General features: G+C 50.1%; 1 protein-coding gene across 1 annotated transcript in view; it reads left to right on the top strand.

The window, feature by feature from the left end:
* LOC106535880 (adenomatous polyposis coli protein) overlaps window positions 1–615 on the top strand; it is a gene marked incomplete at its 3' end in the record, with an annotated part of 14,648 nt that continues 14,033 nt past the window's right edge. Inside the window, 1 exon segment of the mRNA XM_014033015.1 lies at window positions 1–258.

Here is a 615-nt window from a genome sequence, read left to right as displayed (position 1 = left end):
CAACTCGGGTGACCAATCAGGTTCCGGGGGTGGCACTTGTCTCCGCGTGCGTGTGTCAGACATGCACGCACACACAAACAAAACAAGATGGCGGAGCGGAGCTGCACTGGCCCTACAACGAGAAGGTCCAGATAAAAGTTGTCAGGATTTTATTTAACTTCTGTTTCCGGTCCAGATGAGGCCTCCCCGCGGCCTGTGACGGCTCGTTCCCCGGCTGGCTGACTTCCTCCGCCGTCTGAAGACACATTTCCACGGTGGGTAAGTTAGCCGATAGCCCTTAGCTTAGCTCCGATAGGTACCGCCGCCTGTGGTCATTTGTCGGTGTTTAGACGGAGCCCAGGCCCTACAGAGATCATTTCCGGTTTACCGGGACCGTTGGTTGGACTCCAGTGTTGACAAAAGAACACACGACACGATTTTCTGCACTTACTCTGGTTAAAGACAGAAAACAGGCGTTAGTTAGCCAAACTATCAGGCTGCTATTGTTACAGACACTGAAGTTACTACACTGTTACTATAGTACACATGACATGAAGTATACCCAGATTACTGCTGAAGTATACCCAGATTACTGCTGAAGTATACCCAGATTACTGCTGAAGTATACCCAGATTA

The sequence above is a fragment of the Austrofundulus limnaeus genome, unplaced genomic scaffold (genome assembly GCF_001266775.1).
Source record: "Austrofundulus limnaeus strain Quisiro unplaced genomic scaffold, Austrofundulus_limnaeus-1.0 Scaffold1600, whole genome shotgun sequence".
In the NCBI taxonomy this organism is placed as follows: Eukaryota; Metazoa; Chordata; class Actinopteri; order Cyprinodontiformes; family Rivulidae; genus Austrofundulus; species Austrofundulus limnaeus.
The sequence above is the reverse complement of the archived record's forward strand: the minus strand, read 5'-3'. Positions and strand labels throughout refer to the sequence as shown.